The 22901-nt window shown below is 40.0% G+C and overlaps 1 long non-coding RNA gene across 1 annotated transcript; it reads right to left on the reverse strand.

Moving 5' to 3' along the window:
- Positions 1-14831: 14831 nt before the first annotated feature.
- On the reverse strand, positions 14832-22183 carry LOC137247987 (uncharacterized). Its single transcript, XR_010951978.1, has 4 exons — positions 22076-22183; positions 21792-22003; positions 16502-16682; positions 14832-16431 (listed from the first exon to the last, which is right to left on the reverse strand). It is a non-coding gene; the product is annotated as an uncharacterized lncRNA (long non-coding RNA).
- Between the last annotated feature and the right edge of the window lie 718 nt (positions 22184-22901).

The raw sequence follows: 22901 nt of genomic DNA on the forward strand, positions 1-22901 counted from the left end.
GTTTGAAACCGAGGTCGACTTCAATAAATGTGGAAAGAGATATGAAAAGGCGCGTATAGTCCAAAGGCGAAAAAGTATTCGAATTATTGGAAGCGAGGCAAAAATGCGTCTATTAATACCTCCCCCGACGGTTTTGGTCTTGTTTTAGCAATCGTCCCCGGTAATAAAGTATCACAATTTATTAATTAAAATTGTCCAAAACGTATGGATTTTAAAAAGAGATGTAATTAAGTGCTCGTTTGAAAGTAAATAAGGATATTTCTTTGTAATTTTACAATAAAAAATTTACGCAGTTTTCGTTAGCAGCTACTACACTTTTCTTGTACCTAAGAAGTACAACAGTGCCAAACAGAATCCACAAAAGGAACGAACAAGAACAAGCATTTTATCAGGTGAGCGTGGCTGTGTATGTGCGCGCTGCTACATATCCTACTTGTAGACCTCCCTACAAGACGCGTGAGCAGAACACTGATGTGTTCACCAACACATTCACACAAAAGTATTGCGATTACTAATACATACAAACTTGGTGTTGTTAATTCTTTTTCATGTTTGCCCGAAACTGTGCGTTCCTGTCCATAAATAACTCAATTTGTGTTCCCTTGCATTATTTTCGGTCAGTTTTGGGAACACGAGGACGATATTTGGAGAATATCAGAACAAAGCTATTATTTTCTAAAACGCAAAAGTCTTAAAAATTTCAGAGCGCGACGGGATTTTTAAATTAATTAATAAATAAAATAAAGGTTAATATAATAAAAAAAATATTAAAAGGCATTTTGCTAATTGCTTATCGAAAGAGAAAAAGCTCTTTGACGATAACGTTAAAATGTTTAAAGAACTTGAGAAGTCCTCTCAAGATAAAGTGCAAAGTGTTGCTAATTCTTTGGAAAGTGTTGCTAATCCTTTGGAAAGTGAGGCTAATCCTTTGAGTAGTGAGATTTTGCAAAGTCAGTGTTTGCCAGTTGATAGTGTTCGAAGTGATAGTGATGAAAGCGTAGAAGAGTGTTTAGGTGCCCAAAGTTATTATGTAGAAGAGGGTGCAGGTACGGATCTGAACGTCTTGCTAAGAAGTTGGGCCATAGATTTTAAAGTTCCTCATAATATTATAGACGGACTTCTTCAGGCACTTCAAAAGGGTGGGATAAAGGATTGCCGTTGTGTGCCAAAACTCTTTTAGACACCTTTCGACAAAAAGTCAGTGTAGAATCTATGCCAAATGGTGAATTTTTGTACTTTGGTATACAAGACCAATTAGTTTCGAAACAATTTTCATTTTTGGAGGCACAAGAAGAGGTTTTAATTGATGTGGGAATAGATGGTATCAAACTTTTTAAAAGCTCGAGTCGAGTTTTATGGCCTATTCTTGAAGCACTAGTACATTTTCCTAGTGTTGATCCTTTTGTTATAGCTAGCTTCTCAGGTTTTAAAAAGCCTGAAAATATTAATGATTTTATGGCTAAGTTCGCTTCAGAGGTAAAATCCCTGCGAGAAAACGGTATTGTTGTCGGTCCCAATAAAGTCTTGTTAAGATTTGATGAGCGTGTGTTCATTTGCGACTCCCCAGCTAGGGCGTTTGTTAGTGGTGTTATATCATTTAATGCCATACATGGATGCCCCAGGTGTCATATAGGGGGTGACGTTAATGGGAAAGTATATTTATCCACAACGTCTGGTATACCCAGGACGGATATAAGTTTTGAGAAAAGAAATCATGTGTCTCACCACAGTCCTCAATTCAGGCAACAGAAAACCGTTCTAGAAGATGCCGGCTTTAAAATGGTTTCTCAGTTTCTACTAGACTGTATGCATTTGGTAGATTTAGGTGTCGTAAAAAGGTTTTTAAAAAATTTGAATAGCGATGCAAATATCCGAAAGATAAATGAAAATATTAAATTTATTTCGAATTACTTTCCGTCTGAATTCTGTCGTACTGCGAGAAGTTTAGATGAAGTTAGTCGGTGGAAAGCAACGGAATTCAGACAGTTCCTGTTATACACAGGCATTTTTGTTTTAAAAGACTGCATAAGTAGTGAGTTGTACTTCCTTTTCCTACTGCTACATACCGGCATTCGACTTCTTTCAAGTGAAAGGTCGTTTAGGTCTGAGGCTGATGTTGCCCAAGATATATTAGAGCATTTCGTCACGCAGTTCAGTGTAATGTTTGGGAAGGAAAGCGTTACTTTCAACATTCATGGTTTATTACACTTGTCAGAATGTGTCAAAGATCTTGGTCCTTTAGATTCCTTTTCTGCTTACATGTTTCAAAATTTTATGCAATTTTTAAAAAAGATAGTAAGAAAACCAAATCAAATATTGCAACAGCTGTTTTTCAGGTTGAAAGAAAGGCAGGATGTAAGTTCATCGATTCACAAACCTTCCAAGCTAGGCTCTTTCGATATTGATTTAAAGAAAGATAAATACTGTTTTTGTTATAGCAAAAAAGTCGGCCCTATAAAGGTAGTAGAACTTATAGGGTCAGAAGAATTGGAAATAGTTTAATGTACTGTTTTTCGGAAAACGCAAAATTTTTTCGATGTACCTGTTAGCTCCTCCGATAGTTTCGGTATTGTTGTTGCAAGTGAGCCAAGCTTAAATTTGGTTGATTTAAAGAGAGAAGATCTTGATTACAAGTACTTCTGTATCCCTCAGGAAAACAAATTTTTGCTTATACCCCTTCTTCACCACCTATTCCATGAGTTTTCCAATTAAGCCACTTTTTCCTAACCCTTGTTTCATAAACTTTCAATAAAGTAACACTTTCCACACTTTCGAATAAATAAATCTTAAAAATATAATTAAAACGTATCCTTTAGCTTTTGATTCTAAAATTTTTGAAGAGTCCAGTTACAAGAAGAAGTGCAGTTATGGAATCTACAAATAATGGTAAGAAAATCTCTTGTACATGATTTGTACATAAGTTAACTTTCAATAATTTTCAGCGAATTCTTTCAATAAAGTGTTTGCAACGAATAGACGTTTTAATGAGGCTACATCTGAAGCCGAAGGTGCTGCCATTTCCTCAGCAGGAATGGGAGTCGATCAGGCTGAAGGACTGCTAAAAGGAGATCAGGCTGAAGATGTTGGAACCAACCAAATTGAAGTCAACCTGGCAGGACCTAATGGAGGTAAATTTTTTAAATTTTCATTTGGTTGTTTAAACCCCCCTTCTAGAGTACTAGCTTTCGTTTATACACAAATCATTTGCCCAGATATAGTTAAAAATCAAATATCCCCATGTTATTTGTAGGTGAAAACAAAAATCGTGATAAACACCACTTTACTTTAAAATTAAAAGCTTAAATGTTGATAGACCATCTCTTTGAATGTCCTTAACCGTATTTTTACTATACCAAAAGAGAAAGCTTTATATTTATTCAGTCCGCCCTAATACATTTGCACATCGATTGCTGCCCTATCGCAGAATGGGATTGCACGCCGACCTATTTCAGACTTATTTTTTAGAAAACAGATAATCCAGATGTAATATTTCTATATTTTTCCATTGTCCAAGCAAAGAAATGATTGCCAAGATGAAAGCTCTATGTAATGTCATGCCAGAAGTTACATTTACAAGTATAGATACACCCTTTAATACAAATACGGGTATAATATCCAGGTGTAACATCACAATTAAATTTAAAAGCGCAGGATTGAATAAATGGCCCTCTGGTTTAGCAAAAGAAGGTAAAAGTCTAGTTGAGGGGTCGACTGCTAATACGCTACCAAAAATATCGAGAGAGGTGTCAGAAGACGCGTATTAATCTCGAGAACAATAATCCGATGGCGGAAAAGAAAAATTTTATCTCTGTCCGGAGATATTTGCAGTTGAAGTTGGCGATTTCCATGTCGTTGTTGTTGTGTTCGTACCCACAAAAAAAATTGTGCATCACCGTGGCGGTAGCCACGGTTATACCACACACCCGGACTTGGCATGGCGTAGCCCAGGGTTATTTTTTATAAGCGCGTCCTAATGCCGCCAACGCAGAAAGGTGTTCTGCGCAAAAACAATATGGATTCGACCCCCGGTTTCGGAGGTACCCGCGGGTCTTTTTCGGTTTTTCGTTAATATCTTTTGAACGCGTTAAAATTTTTATTTTCCGCCTACGGATTATTAATACTGATGTCAAGACGCGTCGTTTGACACTTCTCTCGATATTTTTGGTAGCGTATTAGCAGTCGACCCCTCAACTAGACTATTACCCAAAAGAATTCCCACATTGCAGCAAATCATAACTGGAAACATTCCCCGACATAACGTCGCTGCACCTTCCACCAACTTTAAAGCAGAACCAGATATAATAATCACAAACAAATTTGCTATGTAGAGCACCCCATTGCGGTAATTCTTTACCTTAGCTCACAACTGATAAAACTCGGGGGTTGGATTTTATATAAGGTGCCACGATTTTCAAACTTTTGTTGATTTGTAGGGGTAAAAGGGGTCCTAAAAATCACAAAATTATCATCCGCAACTCTAGGAAATTTTTAGTTTATGAAATATGAGCGTTTAAAAATGTAAATTTCACCGAACAAACTTAATGCGTTCTGACCGATTTCTTTAAAATACCGCACTTGGAATAAGTTCAAATCATTAAACTGAGTTATTTTAGCCACTACCAATGTTAACAACTAAGCCACAACGCGTTTTAATTTAACAATTAACGAAACTTAAAACTGAAAAAATACACCAGCGTCGACGAGTTCGTTTGTTTATTTTATAATCGAATTGTCATCTGCAACCGAAATAATATGGCAGAGCGAGTGTATTTTGAACGAGTAGACTGTTCGTTTATGTGTTAAGGGGCTGCCAGATTTAAAATTAATGTATTTGGCAGCGATTTAGTTTAGCACCCCCCGAGTTCGGGGTAAACTTGGTATCAAATGAAAGAGGGAGTTCTCCCGATCACAAATATATATAACTTAAAGTGCGCAGACTTATAGTTTACTAGTTATTTGATGTTAAAATCTGCAAATTTAGCAAATTTCTATAGCACTCTCACTTACAATTTACACATCTTTCAAAACCTTTATGCTCATAAATATCTATATAAATTGGCAACGATACACTTAAATTTAATTTTAGTATATTTCACATATAATTCTTGCATTGTTTTTACTTAATTTAAGTGTTTTTATTAAATAAATCGCGCTTTTGTAGCAACATTCACATTTATGTATGTATATATTTTATCGATGACATTACAAAGCTGTGCTGCCACATCAACAAAGAAAAAACAAATATAAATATTAAAGTGCCACCTTTCAGTTAATAAAGAAAAAGGAAAATATATATTTTTACTACTATGCGGAAGGACATCACCGTGGCGGTAGCCACGGTTATACCACACACCCGGACTTGGCATGGCGTAGCCCAGGGTTATTTTAAATAAGCGCGGCCGAAGGCCGCCTACGCGGAAAGGTGTTCTACGCAGAATTCAATTCCAATTTCAGTTTATTTAAAAAAAAGTGGTTGTGATTGTAAGACAGAGTCTTTTATAGCACATCAACGATTATACATTGCAAAATAATTAACAATTAAGCCTAAATTCTTATAAGACAAATACTAACAATAATTATAAATTTAACGAATAGAAAGTTTTGTTGGTAAAAGAAAGAAAGGTGGAAACACAAGGAAGAGTATAAAGTTTTATCCCAATCACATTAAGCTCACTGAACTGAAGTAGTCATGAATCACCCTTCTGTAGTTGTTCCTACACAACACACCCTTAAGAGAATTTGGGATGGAATTCCAGAGCCTTACAGCATGTATAAAGAATAGCCTCGAAGAGCACAAATAGAAATATCTGGGAATGATCAATTTGCGATGTCTACCAGACTTGGAAAATTTAAGTTTCTCAAAAAGATACTTTGGTGTTTGAAATTCAATGAGTTTGTACATGTATATACAATTTCTTGCTGCTATATACTCAAAAATACTGCATCCGAGAACTGTGCGCTTCCATGGAGATATGTGATCATATTTTTGTAGGCCGTAAACATAACGTGTGACATTGTTAAAAGTAACATCAATTTTATGGGACGAAGCAGAGTCAAGTTGACTGTAAACGAGCTCTGAGTACGTTATGTGTGGAAGGATCAGCTGCATAGCTAGTGTTTTCCTAGTCTCTAGGGGAGTAAACGAAGCAGACATTCTCAATCTACGTAAAACAGAATAAACATTACTCACAACTTTATTTACATGGTCGACACAGTTTAATTTTGAGTTAATCACAAAGCCCAGATTTTTTATTTTGCTAGTAAACGAAAGCACGTTTTCGCCAACGAACAGTTTTGGAATATCTTCAATATGCACAACACTATTGCTTATAGGCAGAACATATGACTTTTTGGCATTCAAGCACAGACCGTTTTCACAAGCCCATTTCGCAATACCAGACAAGTCGCTATTTATTTTGTAACACAAATCATCAACAAGACCAACACGACTAGATAAATACAATTGAATGTCATCAGCATAAGCATGTGCATTAACATACTGACACCTAGCGAACACATCATTGATAAAAAGAATAAACAGAAGAGGACCAAGGACAGAGCCTTCCGGTACACCAGAAGAGACAATACATGATCTAGATACAGAGCCTTTGCATACAACTTTCTGAGTCCTTTCGACAAGGTAGCTGGCCATAAGGCTAACTGATGTAACTGAAAACCCCAAAAAACATTTGAGCTTTTCACAAAGAAGTCTATGACAAACTAAGTCAAATGCCTTTGAAAAATCCAGGAGGCAAAGAAGAGTTAGGTCACCTTTATCAAATTTAATTCTTATGCCGTCCAGTATTTTCAGCATAGCTGTAGAACGACTGTGCTTTGGACGAAAACCAGATTGCAGTGGATTGAGCAGATTATGTTCTTGAACGTATGATGGAATTTGAGCTGCCATCAAGGACTCACACACTTTAGCGAATGCTGGAATAACGCTGATTGGCCTGTAATCAGAAGGTGTTGTGGCTGAATTTTTTTTGGCGACAGGAACAATCACAGCTTTTTTCCATTCCACTGGGAAACACGAAGTTGTAAAGCAATGATTTTTTTATGTGTGTTAGGGTTCCTAGCACGAAAGGCAGTAAAATTTTACAACCTTCAAGGATACTCCGTCCTCCCCAATGGCATCGGACTTGACTCTCATAAGGGATTCAAGAACATCTTTTTCACTTACTGCGCTAAATTGAAATTCTCTCTCCGGTCAGCTCTGTCCTGAACAATACCCGAACTACTAAAATAATTGTTGAGAGTATGAGGATTAATCTGACACTCAATCGTATGTTTACCATGGATGTTGAGATTCTTTAAGTTTCGCCATAAATCTTTAGATGGTAGTGCCGGATTTAACTTTCGGTGACAGTATTGTAACGAATTTACTTGCAGATCCTCTTATTTGCCCTTCTGCTAAGTTCGAATCACTAAACTGTTGAATAAATAACTCCAATATTGAATAATGGAAAAATGTCCTTTATTAAAGTACTTCACAATAACACTTATACTTTGCAACTAGCTTGCTTAACAACCAAACTGATTGATATCTCAAATGAAAGTCTCTTTCAAAATAATACCTTAATCGAAACTCAAATCAAACTGAATTCCAGCGCCTCTACAATTGCCGCCTTTCATACTCTTTGATTTCTACCTTCGCATCTTCTAGGCGCTTCCAGAATCTACTAGTTCAGCAGCTCTCAAACTTCTCAGCTGTAACTACAATTGCACAATTTTATAGTTTTTCTCATTGCATACTTATAGGAGTATCTCAGTATATGCATGTGTTTGTGCATTGACTCTCCGCTGCTCGTATACGTACATGGTACATATGTGTAGACGCAATTATTGTTTCGTTTATGTAGATACATAATGATTGATCTATGGATGTGAATTCACGTCACTGCTTAGTATCGGCTTAGAGATGGCAGCACTCCCTAGTTTTGCTAATATTCGTAACACTGCCCTCCACCTAAGTCTGATCGTCCCGATTAGACAAATCTCCCGATCTAAACGTTGCCAGCCTTTCCAAATGGACCACTTTCATTTTGATCCGTGGTTTACCGATGGTTTGTATGCGGTACACTACATCGTTGATCCGTTTTACAACTTTGTATGGGCCTTCCCAATTACACTGCAATTTCGGGGACAAACCTATTTTACGTTGTGGGTTGTATAACAGCACCAAATCTCCTTCCTGAAAACCTTCTGAATTAATTGCTTTATCGTATCTGGCTTTCATCTTGTCACTCATAATCTTTGTTCGTTGCCTTATCAGATCATGTATTTCTCTTAGCTCTTCTTCCAAATCACTAGTGGATTCTTGACATTTCTCTCCGCATTGGCATCTATCCCAAACTTCAAATCAGCTGGCAGTCTAAGGTCATTGCCAAAAATTACTTTTGCAGGGGTTTGGCCCGTTGTCTCATGCACTGCTGATCGGTAAGCCGGAATAATGGTATGCAGGTATCCCACTCTTTATGGTATTTGTCTACTACTTTCCTTAAGTGCTCCTCCAATGTTCTATTGAATCGTTCTACCATATTATCGGATTGAGGATGCAATGCAGTTGTTCGTGTTTTTCGAATGCCCAATGATTTACACATTTCCTGGAACACAGCTGATTCGAAATTCCTACCTTGGTCAGATTGTAACTCCATTGGTACACTATACCTTGCAACCCATTCGTTCTTAACCACTTCTGCTACTGTTTCTGTTTCTTGGTTTGGGATTGGGTATACCTCTGGCCATTTACTGAAATAATCCATAACCACCAGTACGTATTTGTTTCCGCGGTTGCTAGTAGGAAATGGACCTGTGACATCCATGGCGATCCTTTCAAATGGTGCACCTGAAATATACTGCTTCATCTGGCCATAACTTCGGGTTTTGGGCCCTTTCGCTCTGTTGCATACCTCGCAGTTGGCAATCCACTCGGTGACCGACTGACGGCAACCAACCCAATAGAATCTCTGCTTAATTTTCTCGAGTGTCTTCGTGATTCCAAGATGACCTCCACTTGGACCATTGTGCAGCTCGCTGAGCACTTCAGGAATCCTCTTCCTGGGAACAACTATCAGTTTCTTCTTGCATTGACCATCCTCACTCTCCCATACTCGATGCAAGCAACCGGATATCAATTATAAACTGTTCCACTGTGCCCAATATGACTTCGCAATGGGACTCTCTGCTGGCATCTCTTCTCTGTTTGGTCTTTCGTTTCGTTCGAGCCCTTGCATAACATGTGACAGATCTGTATCTTCTAGCTGACACTTTATTATCTGTTTCTTGTCCCATTCATCCGTACACGTTACAGTCATTAGCCGGACATCTATAATGTCTTCTTTAGCCTCGGCCTTTGAACAGTGCTTGCATTCCAGACTACATGGTCTTCGTGATATTGCATCGGCATTTCCATGGGTACTACCTTTTCGATGCTCAATGGAATAGTCATAGCTTTGTAGTCGCTCGATCCACCGTGCCAATTGTCCTTCCGGATTACGGAACTGCAGAAGCCATTTCAACGCTGCGTGATCTGTCCTCACACGGAATCGGTGGCCGTAGAGGTATTTGTGAAAATGTTTAAAGCACTCTACCAATGCCAACAGCTCTCTCCGCGTAACACAGTAGTTCCTCTCTGCTTTTCCAGTCGAACGGCTGTAATATGCAACTACCTTCTCCTGTCCATCGACCAGTTGTGATAAAACGCCTTCTATAGCATATCCGCTCGCATCTGTATCTAGAATAAATGTTGCTCCTGGAATCGGATATGCTAACATTGAGGCAGTGCACAAACGCCCCTTCAATGTTTGGAAAGCCACTTCTTGCTCCTTCTTCCATTCAAAAGCTTTGTTTTTTCTTGTAAGCTCATGGAGGCTATGGGCTACGTTGGAAAAAATTTGGTACAAATCGGCGGTAATATGTGCACAGCCCAAGGAAACTGCTCAACTCATGTAGGTTCTGTGGTCTTGGCCAATCCTTTACAGCCTCTATTTTTTCGTTCGCAGTGCAGATGCCCTCTGTCGCTAACTTGTGACCCAAATAATTGACTTCTTTTTAAACAGCGCACACTTTTTGGGACTTAACTTCAGACCAGCGCCAGCTATTCTCTGGAAAACTTCATCCAAGTTCTTAAGATGTTCATCAAAGTTCTTGCCCAATACGATGATGTCCTCCAGGTACACCAAGCATGTTTTCCAATGTAGTCCTTTCAGTACCTGGTCCATGAGTCTCTCAAAAGTAGCTGGTGCATTACAAAGTCCAAAAGGCATCACTGTAAATTGCCACAGACCATCACCGACACTGAAGGCCGTTTTCTCTTTATCTTCCTCCTTCACTTCAACTTGCCAATAGCCGCATTTCAAGTCCAGTGTGGAAAACCATTTCGTACCAGATAGCGAGTCCAGAGTGTCGTCAATTCTTAGCAATGGGTAGCTATCCTTTTTCGTAACGTCATTCAACTTCCGGTAGTCCACGCAAAATCTCATTTTTCCATCCTTCTTCTTTACAAGTACTACCGGTGAGCTCAATGGACTAGCTGATGATTCGATGACGCCGCTGTCGCTCATTTCTTGTATGATTTGACTCACAACTTCCCGCTTCGCCAGTGGAACACTACGTGGAGCTTGACGGATCGGCCTCGCATCTGCCGTGTCAATTTGATGTTTCACAACATTGGTGCGGCCTGGTTTGGAACCATCCTGGTCAAATATGTTCGCGTACTTTAGGAGCAATTATTTTGCCTTACTCTGATAGGCTTCTTCTAGCCCCTGCGCCCACGCCATGATGTCATTTGAAAGATCAGTATTACCAGATGAAAGGTGTTCCTGGAGCTGTTCACAGTTAATAACTATTTCGGCCTCTTGGCATCTTCCCAAAATAGCTCCTTTGGTCAAATTGAATGGTGACTTGAACTCATTGAGTACTCTTACCGGAATACGTCCATCTTGTTTTGTCATAGCCAGGGTTTTTCCTACAAGTATGTTCAGTGCTGATTTATTTGCTGCTTCGACAACCCACAATTTGTTTGTCCCACAATCTCCATCAACCTTTGCCCAGATGACTGCTTCTGATTTTGGTGGTATTTGCTGACTCTCTTCCACCAGCACTCGTTTACTGCTGTAGCCTCTCTCGTAGCCGAAATTAAGTGGCACATCCATGTTCTTATATCGCATCGTATTGCTTTGCATATCGATTTTGATGCCTTGGTTGATTAAGAAGTCCACTCCAATTATGATTTCATCAACAATACCTGCCACTATAAAATTGTGTAATACCGTGACGTTCCCAATTGCTACTTCGCATTCTACTTCTCCAATTACCTGGGTGTCCGTGGCTGTACGTAATCTTGCTCCAAGCAATGGTCTTATCTTCTTGTTGACTAAATCTGATCGAATGATGGAATGGGATGCACCCGTATCTACAGTCAGTAAACGTTCCTTTCCATCCACATGTCCTCCAACAGTAAGATTGCTTGATCTTCTTCCAATTTATGAGATAGAGATTATGGGGCATTCAACTGAGGGAACCAGCTGTCGCCCCTTGCGGCTGACTCGCTTTAGTTTAACGATTGAGTGGATTTTGAGATTTGCCCCTCTCCTTCAGCTCTGCGTTTACGGCCACCCACATTGCTGGAACTGTTAGGGTTGGTACTGCAATAACGTGCAATGTGCCCTGGCTTTCCACATTTAAAGCATTTGACGGCACCATCGTTTTTCTGCTGCGTTCCTTTTAATGCTTCCAAAATTGTGTCTACCCAGTCTGGCCTTTCCACTTCCACGCGATGAGCTTTTTATGTGGGCTTACTCAAAAGTGACGCTGTTTCCTGAGTCAGCGCATGGGATACCGTTTCTGCGAATGTGGGTTTTGGGTTTGCATATGTCGCTCGCTTCGTTTCTACGTCCCGTATGCCGTTTATAAAACTCTGGATTTTTACCCTCTCGGTGTACTCCACGGGTGCGTCCGCATTTGCCAAATGAGCCAGCCTTTCAACATCCGAAGCAAACTCTTGCAAAGTCTCATTACTTTTTTGGAAACGGTTTTGCAATTCTATTTGATACATCTGTTTCCTGTGGTCGCTTCCGTACCTTCGTTCTACAGCAGCCATCAATACGTCATAACTGTTCCGTTCGTACTCTGGAATAGTCTGTAAGATTTCCGCGGCAGGCCCTTTCAGTGCCACGAACAGACCTGCAACTTTATCTTCAGCATTTCAGTGGTTCACTGCTGCGGTCTTCTCAAACTGTAGCTTAAAGACCTGAAAAGGAACAGAACCGTCAAAGGATGGTGTCATTACCTTTGGATTACTCGCTGAAACTGTTGGGCAATTTATTTGCAACTCCTGTATCGGACCTTTCAAAGCTTCTATCTCGGCATCCATTTTGTCCTCGAGCTGTACAATTTTTGTATTCTGTGCTTCTAACTGCGAAGACATTTGTGCCACCTGCAATGATAAGCGCTCCTCTTGTGCTTCCATCTTGGATGTAATCTGTGTCGACATTTCTGAAATACGCGTTTCTTGTGCTTCAATATTCGATGTTATTTCTGACGACATTTCTGCAATACGTGTCTTCTGTTCTTCCATCTTGGATGCCAGTTGAGATGTTATATCTGTCTTTTGCGATTCCAGTTGAGAAGCCACTGTCGATGTTTGAGCAGATATTGCAGCCAAAATCATGTTCAAGTCTGTGCTCGTAACTGTCTCTTCCATTTTTGTTGTTTCCTCGCCATCAAGATGAAAGTCATACTCTTCCACGTCAATTCCTTCTAATTCCATTGCCTCTCGTAGTCGTGCCTGAAGTTCGAGTTTGATGCCGGTTGTATTCAATCCACGGCTCTCCAACTCCTTCTTCAGTTGCTGGATCTTCAATTCACTGAACTTTGCCATGTCCTTGTTGTCTTCTGGAATTTATTCAACAATTCCTCTTCTGACACCAATTGTAACGAATTTACTTGCAAATCCTCTTATTTGCCCTTCTGCTAAGTTCGAATCACTAAACTGTTGAATAAATAACTCCAATATTGAATAATGGAAAAATGGCCTTTATTAAAGTACTTCACAATAACACTTATACTTGGCAACTAGCTTGCTTAACAACCAAACTGATTGATAGCTCAAATGAAACTCTCTTTCAAAATAATACTGCTATTGCTCGCTAGATATCGTCTTAATCGAAACTCAAATCAAACTGAATTCCAGCGCCTCTACAATTGCCGCCTTTTATACTCTTTGATTTCTACCTTCGCATCTTCTAGGCGCTTCCAGAATCTACTAGTCCAGCAGCTCTCAAACTTCTCAGCTGTAACTACAATTGCACAATTTTATAGTTTTTCTCATTGCATACTTATAGGAGTATCTCAGATATATGCATGTGTTTGTGCATTGACTCTCCGCTGCTCGTATACGTACATGGTACATATGTGTAGACGCAATTATTGTTCCGTTTATGTAGATACATAATGATTGATCTATGGATGTGAATTCACGTCACTGCTTAGCATCGGCTTAGAGATGGCAGCACTCCTTAGTTTTGCTAATATTCGTAACAGTATATTTGCTTTGCTTGCCTGGTGATGAAAGTGGCCTGCTTGCGAGCGATTTTATACTGCGACCAAGCAGTTTCGGTGTTGGTCTTTGTGCACTTCGTGTACAGCTTATTGCGTAGTTTAATAGCAGATCTGGCTTTGTTATTGTACCAAGGACAAGAATTTTTTATAAATCGGACTTCACGTAACGGTACGTGGACATCAAATAGATTGCAGAGGGTGTTATTTATAAAATCAAGCTTCTCATCCACGGTAGCAAGAAACCAACATGAGGCCCAATCGACATATGAAAGATCAGCAAACAACTCATCCACATTTAGAGAATTAAAATCACGATAAATAGAAGTAACGGTGTCAGCTGATCAATTAAACGTAACATCTAGTGTGCAAAAAATAAGATCATGATCGGAGATGAAGCTAATTTGTTGAAATTTTAAAATGTGGTCAGGGCTTGCCGTTATAATGATGTCCAGCAGGCTCGGAGTTGAGTTATGTGAATATCTTGTTGGTACAATATTGTTAACAACGGTAAGACCAGCGCCCGCGACATGATCAAGTAGTTTCATAGTGTAAGCACCTTATATAGCAACTCCCCCCCTCTTTCATTTTCTGCCGACACGTGTCAGACTATAGTTAGGGATGCTGTAACAAACGTCAGGAATATCACTAGTGAACCAGGTTTCCGTGACACAACTAAGATCAACATTAGAATCAGATAATACATCCCTAATATAGTCCAGCTTATCATTATTTAAACTGCGGGCGTTGAAGTGTAGTACATTAAGTCCATCAGATTGCTTACACAAGATATCTATTAATGCCTTGTTGCTATCACTAATGCTGAAGGCAGATTTCCTACAGGGGCTTAGTCCATTAGAACCCTACAAGACAGGTACCCCTTCCCTAATCGATTATTTAATCGTCAGCAATAACTTGTTCACCAATTATCGTCTTAATGACTTTTACATTGCTGTCGTGAAAAAGGTAACGCATGCGCTCTCTCAAAATAGTGTACGTGTGACTCGCTTTCTCGCTCTTACCTATTGTGTTTTCGACATTCCTTCTCGCTCGATGTTATTTACATTTTTAAGTTACTTCATCAGTTATGTTTTCGTTATCGCTAACCAAAACATATGCAACAACAACAACACGGGTAACTGGCCTATCGGTTACCCGTATCGGTTACCTTCTGACAAATCGCTTTTTCTATGAATGAAACTCGTCCTTTAGGTTCAGATAATATTTAATTATAAATTATTCATATATACAATGTTTTTTTACAATTTAAATTATTTCCTTATTACTCTAGCGAACTTTACATATGTGAATTTTTATATTTATAAACTATATAAATACATTAACGTCTATTCATAGTCGCGCCCTTTCCGAAACCTTGTTTTGAAGTTCTTATTTTTCCTGCGCTGGTAGTGTTGCTCATCAGTTTGCAGTCATATTAGTTTGGTAGGTATAGTAACATCAGACGTAGGGAAATTAGGAAGCATGTCAGGAGTATCACCAGAATCCAAAGAAGCATGGTGATTCATTTCGTCACCTCCGTTTTCTTCCATATCCGGATTCATTCCATACTAGTCATTATAAATAGCTTGTAGATGCCACATAGGTGTAACCATACCCTCAAGATATTTCCGTTCAAATCTTGTGGTGTACACGTAAACTTGTATTTGTTCTAAATTATTCACCACATTCTAAACATAGAAAAGATGTATTAAGTGTTTGCGTAAATACCATTGTGATTACAATATGGACTAACATTCAATTCTAAACTTTTCGTTGTTACATCAATTGTTTCAGCGTGTTGTACACGTAAATGAAAATTCATACTTGAATGTATTTTCGTCTTCCAATCGCATAATTTACATTTTAAATAATGACTATTAGGCATATGAGAAATCTCATGGTCCAATAATTTGTTGAAGCTTGGTGTAGCTGCTTGAATATCACAAAATTTACATTTTGCACCACGTTCGTTATATTTAAATTGTAAATGTTCTGGTTTCTCTACACGATGCATAAAGTTTAGATGCTTTTTCCAACAATGTGCTGAATTTAATTGAAATACATACATTGGGCATTGTCTCATGATAAATTTTCCATAAATATACTGAGCCTTTTTATGTAGGCTCTTTTCTTAACATCTAATTCTGGTCGTACCGGATATGACAGTTTTGCTTCAGGTTATAATCCACACTCATACTATTTTCAGATTCTGTTTCATAATTTTCATCATTTTCAACATTGGACTTTGCATCAACATCATTATCATCATCGTCATTTTTTGATAACTCTGTTTTAAGCTTCATATTTATCAAAGGTTCATCTTCCTTTGTATTAGAATTAGAAACATTGTCATCTTCGGTTAAGTTTTTATCAAGTTTAGCTTTTTTCCTAGGTTTAAATTCTTTACTATCCGTACTAGAATTAATACCATCATCAACATTTTTCGTGGTCTGTTTGAGTTTTTAAATTTGTCAATGGTTCGCCTTTATCAGTATTAGAATCAGAATGGCCTTGGCCATCTTCACCGTTTTGCAAAGTAGGCGACACATGTTGGTGTTGATGTTTGCGCATATTGCGGATATGTTGGTGGTTCACTAGTCATTAATTGTTTAGAAGTTTCAACTTGTTCCGTTTGTTGTTGTTGTTGCTGGCTGATGATGTGGTGTTAACGTTTGTTGTACAATTTATTCGGGTGATTGCACATATTGTTGGTGTGTTATAGTGCTGGAAAACCTTCCGATATTGAAAGTCCTTGATTAGTGTAATCTCCACGTAGTGAACTACTCCTGTGACCGCGTCCGCGGTAACTATTACATCTGAAGGCGCTTACGTTACAGGCATAGCTGACATCGCTTATATAACAGGTTGACTCTAAAGTAAAAACCAAAACAAAATATTAGAATCAGTGTTTATAAATAACATATTTAAAATAAGCTCTTACAACAACGTGATCGGTGGCTACATCCCCGTGAAAGTAGTGTGGCGTTCCTCCTTGTATAAACGTAGATACTGGATGTGCTCAACCGTGCAGTTTTCTTCTAATTTGAGCAAATGTATGTTCTTACAGCCACAGCTGGAATATTTGGGATATTTCTATCCTCACATCGTCAAAATCAAATTACCTAGAATGAAAAAGAAACTCATATCAGTAAGAATAGATTAAAAGTTTTTAATATAAGCCGAAAAGTGTTCCATAAATAGGGCTCCACACATAGCTCTTTTCCAAAGGCACAAGAGAAATTTCAGATAACTAGAATCAGGACCTGGTAAAGTAACTTCAAAGGCGATTTAGTCGCCACTACTTCGTATGCGCATTTCTCTACGCTCCCCTTCGGCATGCATCATCAATTTCGTCATTACTATAAAGGCCATCTTGCTCACAGCAATCCAACAATCTATTTGTCCGCAAATTCGTGGAACTAAATTCCTAATGGAAGGTTCCTCTCCAAAAACTCTGTTTACAGACAGTCTTTCGCCGTGAAAACGAGGGCAGTGAAATATTACATGTTCTGCGCTTTCCAATTCGGACGGACAGCTTGGACAGAAAGGATCCTCCTCTATCCCACGCTTATGTAGATATTCCTTCAAGCCACTGTGCCCGCTCAATATCTGTGTGAGATGGTAATTTAGTTTGCCGTGTTTTCGCTCGTACCATTCCGCTATATTCTGGACTAGCATGAAAGTTCAGTGCTCTTTTCTCGAATCTTCCCGCCGTTCTTGCCACCTAACTATTGTTCGTGACTTTGCGCTTTTCTTAGCATCTTCAGATGGTCGGCTGAATCCAATGCCATACAGATCGGCCATTTCACCTGAGATTAGATCTACTGGCATTTTCCTGGATAAAACATGGATCGCGTCGTCGGAACAGCACATGCTATTCGTATAGCAGTAATGCGGTAGGCTGCTAGTACATCTTTTTGGTGGACCATTTTAGATCTGTGCCATACTGGTGCTGCATATAATATTATAGAGCTGGTTACGTTGGATAATCGCTGACGGGTAGCTTCGCTTGGGCCGCCGATGTTGGGCATTATTCGCGTTAGGGTTCCACTAACTCTAGAAACTTTGTCCCCCACCGCCCTGAAGTGCTCCCTAAAAGTTAGTTTTGAGTCAATGATTACTCCTAGATATTTCAAGGAGGGCTTTGAATATTTTTGAAAATCTCCTATGGTTAGGACCAACTCATCCGCAGTCCGCTTTGAGCTCATCAGAACCACTTCTGTCTTATTGCTAGCCATCTCCAGCTCCGTGTTCGTCAACCATTCCGTTATTCTTCCCATGACGTCATTACATAATGCTTGGAGCAGATCAAGTTTCTTGGCCACTGCTACTACGACAATATCATCTGCATAGCCGACAATTTCCGTGCCTCCGGGAAGGTCGATTTGTAGCACCCCGCCATACACCACATTCCAAAGAGTTGGACCTAGAACAGATCCCTATCTAATCTCTCTATCTATCAAATTATTCGGAGCAGGTACGGAACTTGTCTTGGGACACCCAAAGTGCACTCACGCTCCTCATGGCTCCAGCGGGTTAGCGGCTTCCTAGAACTTAAGCCACTTGCTGCTTCTAGATCTGACATCTGTCAGCTGGAGTCTTAGCCCGGCAAGCGCAGGGCACGAGCACAGAATGAAATCGATCGTTTCCTCCTCCAACTCGCACTTCCTACATCTGCTATCACTGACCAAGCCTAATTTAAAGGCATGTGACGCCAGAAGGCAGTGTCCAGTAAGAATACCCGTCATGAGTCTAGTCTACAGATTAATGATAATAAAAATATAAGAATCAGTGTTTATGAATAACATATTTTAATTAATCTCTTACAACAACCTGATCGGTGGCTACATCGCCATGTAGGTAGTGTGGTGTTCCACCTTGTATAAACGTAGGTACTGTATGTGCTCAACCGTGCAAATTGACATTAGCAGTAACATTATTTACATAAATATAGCTTGGTATTTGTGCAGGCCTCAATATAGCATACATTGGTCCAGTTCGGTGTGCACCAGCCACTGGTACAAACACTTTTGAATGCATAGCTTTCATATAGGATGGATGTCCAGCAGTGCTCCGGTTGTGCCAATATGTAATTGGCTGCTCCGTCTCTTGGTACGGCTGTATAGGTATAGGCGGGTGCAATGTATTACTAGGTTCAAGATCGGAAGGTAAATAGATGGCTCGAAGACGCCAGAGGGGATTGGAGCCAGAGTTTTCGGACCCAGAACCAAAATATCAGTAACTCTAAAAGCACATCCGAGCATTTTCGAGCGGAAGTATTCGCCATAAGTTAGTGCGCTAAGCTGAACCTTCAGCGCTGATACCCCAATGAAACAATTGCCATACTCAGTCAGGCAGTCAGGTTCCACTAAAGGCACTTGCGGCGTTCGAAATAAAGTCAGCACTTGTCCTTCAGTGCGTAGAAAAGCTGAAAGGAGCACACAACGTAGTATTGTTTGCCTGGGTCCTAGGCCACAGGGGAGTGGAGGGCAATAAGCAGGCGGACTCCATGTTTAATTTGTTGCGTCTCTCCCACAAATTATCAACCCCCCAGCAGATCCTTGCAGCGGGTCGGCGCCATACTCTCCTCTTCCGGGAAGGTATCGACCCCAATCCGGGTCCTTCTCCTGACCCCAGTACTGAGAAATGGGTTTGCTGCGTTTGCCGGAAAAGAATCTTTTTAGGACGGTCATATATATAAGGGCCTGAAATATTTCAATGAACTTCCTAATCACATAAAAAGTAGTAATAACTTCAATACTTTTAAAAAAAGTTTATTGGAGCATTGTAAAACCCTTCCAATAAGATAGTTTTTTTTTTTCTTTTATTTTTTTACATGATATACCGATACTGGAGCGTGAAAAGGGAATGGTAATAATGGTAGCAGCAAAATACAATGCATCCGGCCCTAAGGAAAAGAAAATCGGTCGCCACCTGTAACTCCAGACAGTTCCAACAACTAATTTCGCTGGAATTCGGTATTTCCAGCTGGTATTTACTGTTGCTGATTGGAATCATTCGCATTCCGACAGCATAAATATAACAATAAAATTATATAATGTGTAACAAAAATAACGAAAATAAGGCCAAATAAAAGTTGGAGCAAGGGGGATTGGAAACACGTCCTTTTCAACCTCCCATTATATGTTGAGCTGTGCTAATCGGAATCTTCATTCATTCCGACAGCGTCTTTACTAAACAAAGTTGAAGGTGATTGGATACACGTTATTTTCAATTTCCAACATCCAAAGACATGTTTAGCTGCATTGATCGGAGACTAATACATTCCGAAAGCTTAAAATACACATATAATTGAAAAATATAAGTTCCAAATTTTGTTGCCTTAAGCTGGGAGCACTGCAGGATTGGAAACGCGTCCTTTCCAACCTTCCTTTAATGAGTGGCTCCCAGATTCGTCCCTCTGTCACGCTAGTAAATATGCTGATCGGAATCACATGGCATTCCAACAGCATATTCAATAGAAATAAGTGATTATAACAATGAACTGTACTTAGTAGTTTAAGTTTTGGGCCTAAACAGCCGTAATAATAAATAAATTAAATTAAAAAAATAAATACTCTTGTCAGTGTTTCACGTGCAAGTGATGGTTGTATCAGACAGGTTGCTCTGGGCTAGATTCCAAAATCCAGCGTCCTCGTAACTTTTATAAATCTTTTGTGGCTCTTGTTGTTCACGGCCTCATTACATTATGAGGAAATACGGCACCTGAGAACACAGCCGTATGAAGCTAAAAAACACAAGCATGTCTTCAGTGAACTCCACAAACAGGCGTCGGACCTCTATGCCGGTGATTCCTGTACTCAAAGAACAAAACTAGCAGAGGAGGAACGCACTCTCCCTAGGGAAACGAGAGTAGTCACTCTAGCTCAACTTCGAGCTGGATAACGTAACAGGTTAAACTCTTACCTATCCAGAATCAACCCCAACATACAAAACATTGTCCTGCTTGTAATGTGTCCCCACATGTCACCAACCATCTCTTTAACTGTATTGTGCAACCAACGCCTCTAACACTCCTCTCATTATGGCCCACCCCTGTTGAAACAGAAAGTTTCTTTGGACTCCCGTTAGAGGACATTGATGACAATTTGTAATCGGTCGCACCTATTGGATGGGGCGAAGCACTGCTACTACAACAACAGCAGGCGGACAAGACGGAAAGAGAGGCAGCAACTGCATGACCCATCGATCCCGAGCCGTTCCTGCCAGTTGGCCCACAATCACCCACAGGGGCATTTATTAGCAGAAGGGAGGAAAAAGAGAGAACACTGGCGCAATATGCCAGGCCTGAGTCAATCTAAGTTACTGTTAGGGGGTTACAGCACAACTCTATATAGGGCATTAATAGGCCTCTCAAAAAGATAACCTAAGAACCCCAACGGCTATTCTTACAAGACACTGTAGACTGAACAGTCACATGCAAAAGCTGGGTATAGTATCGAACAACACATACCGATTTTGTGATGGATCAGCAGACGGTGGCCCATATCCTTCTAGATTGCGGCGCAATTTCAAGACGTAGGGCTAAGTTTATGGGCTCACCATGGCCAGAGCATTCCCACATTTAATCCCTCAAGCAAAGAACACTGCTGGGGTTCATCAAGGAAGTCGGCTAGGATGAGGTGCTGTGAAGGAGATGTGCAAGTCACTGTGCAATCCTCAATAAATGATCTATCTATCTACGTTCCGGTAACAAGCACCATTGTGGTACTAGCCCCACCATCTCGGGAACTATTGATATGACTACATTAAACCTTCTAGGGATTGAATCTTAATAATGCCGGCAATGCGAAAGTCTGCTAAAATGCACCATTCTCCATGGAATGCTCGATATATAACTTTCCACGTTTTGAAACAGTGATGAAAAGAGCAAAATTTACAATAATTTTAACTGGCTGTGGGTAGTAAGGTGTTGATGTCCTCTCTTAACGCAATGTAATGACAACTGCGATGCAGGGAAAATGACAAAAATCTTGCAAGTCTACTGATAATAATTAATTTTTCCTCCCCTTCTATGCAGTTCTATGCATACATACATATGTATTTTTCTCTCCAAATGCTAATTAAAAAAATTAATTGGTTTTCACATGAACTTCGAACTCTGTCGTATTTGCATTCTTCAGTTGATTATCAACAAAAGCATGACAAATTATCACTAAAAAATTCATACATGTTGCTTATATATTTAATATGGTAGCCAATTTACTTACCCTTTCTGGTGCGATGATTCCTGGACAATCGGGCCTGACTAGACGCGATTTTTTTTGCCTTAAGAGAGCGTGCTTAACGCGACAACTTTGGTGATACAAAAAATCAAAGACATTTCTGCTTCTAATGCTTCTAGGATAGCAGCAGCAGCTCCAGGTGGCACCACATAAATAACAGTTGCATGCCGATCAGTTGCCTTTTTTGCTCCGGCTACCTATTCAATTTTAACTCACATTACATTATCTACTATTGCAATTTTTTATCACTACAAATCAATATAAATTACCGAAGCAAATACTGGCAAACCAAGATGCGTAGTTCCACCCTTTTTTAGGGAAATACATCCAACCAGTTTGGTACCGTATTCCAAAGCATGTTGCTTGTAAAGTACCTTAGGATAGGATAGGTTAGGTGGTAGCTGCCCTGATAAGGATAGCTCACTTGGACAACACGAAGGTCCGTTGTGATACCACATACACCAAAAATAACGGTGACCTAGATCCAGCTACTTAGAGAATCGTTGGGTAGCAACGATAAAGCTCCGAATGATACCGATCTCAACTTTGGATATATCCTCGGGAGATCCAAGTGAGTCGCGACCGAAGTACTTTCGCCTAATTCTGGCAAAAGCTGGACAATCAAGCATAAAGTGATTTGGTGATTCCACCTCATCATCCTCCATACAGCTGCAGCAGGATGGAGTTTCCAGTATATTGAGACGTACCGCATGGATACCCATGGGACAGTGCCCTGTCAAAACCCCAATGACCATTGATAGGTGAGCTTTAGTGAACCCAATTATTTCAGCAGACCTCCTGCCATCCACTTTCGGCCAGAAAGATCTTGCTACCCTGCAAGACGTGGTATCCGCCCAACGTTTGCTGAGCTGATTCGAGGCCCAGCTATGGAGGAGCAATCCACAAGTGGCCAGCGGGATCCCGAAGTCCCTACAGCCATCTTCATCCGGTTCAGTTGTACCGATGCGGGCTAAGAGATCCGCTTGACAGTTACCCGGGATATCACTATGGCCCGGGACCCAGATAATCTTAATTGTAAAATAATTCGATGCAATCGCAAGCGAGGTCAGGCACTCCCAGACCACCCTCGATCGC

This window comes from Eurosta solidaginis, chromosome 4 (genome assembly GCF_040869045.1).
Source record: "Eurosta solidaginis isolate ZX-2024a chromosome 4, ASM4086904v1, whole genome shotgun sequence".
In the NCBI taxonomy this organism is placed as follows: Eukaryota; Metazoa; Arthropoda; class Insecta; order Diptera; family Tephritidae; genus Eurosta; species Eurosta solidaginis.